Genomic DNA, 840 nt, shown 5'->3' on the forward strand with positions numbered 1-840 from the left:
TAGCTAGTTTGCTATTGGCTATTGCAAAGTGCAATAGCCAATAGGAATCTAGCTGTGCATTCCTATGCCTTTTTTTTTTCTCTCTTTCCTGGCTGACGGTCGGGCCGCGGCTCCCGATGTCAGAAAAGAAAAAAAACAAAAACGATCGCAGGGAAAGGTTTACTCTGCCGGATCGAGCAGATAAACCTTTCCGGGAGGAAGTGTCTCTCTTCCTGGGCGGCCGGGATCCGCTATCTAATAGCGGGAGACTCCCGGAGCGTCCGGGAGAGCTGGGGCGTCTGGTTCCCTTTTTACTTCTCAGCATTGTGAGCAGCGGGGGAGGCCGTTCATAACCAAGTATCGGGGGATTATCCTGCAATGTGTTATTTTTGGGGGTTGGGAATCGGGTTAGGGGTTAAAGCTCACTTTAGGGGTTAGGTTGAGTCCTAGGGTTTGGGTGAGGGTCAAAGGCTAAGTCTACATGTTACATTCATAATCCATGAAACATGGTCAGATAGCAAACCCAGGGCCGGATTTCCCACAAGGCCAACTGAGGCCCAACCTATATATACATATATACACATTATATATATATATATATAGGCAGCAGGGAGTAGAGGGGCAGCAGGGGTGTGGAATTCCTATCTCCTGACACCTGGGACATGCAGTTCCGAGTGCTGGGCGGTAAGTTGCTTTCTACATTTAGCCCTTTGGGCAAGCAGAGCTAAATGTACAGCGGGGAAGCCGCCGCTTGTTTTGTACAAGTGATCTCGGCGATGTCACCGAGATCACTTGTATGCAGCCTGCAGGTCTGCCATTCTCCATGGGGGGGGGGGGGGGTGTGGGGGGGGGGGGGGGCGG

This window comes from Nanorana parkeri, unplaced genomic scaffold (genome assembly GCF_000935625.1).
Source record: "Nanorana parkeri isolate BGI_ZX_2015 unplaced genomic scaffold, ASM93562v1 scaffold1746, whole genome shotgun sequence".
Lineage (NCBI taxonomy): Eukaryota > Metazoa > Chordata > Amphibia > Anura > Dicroglossidae > Nanorana > Nanorana parkeri.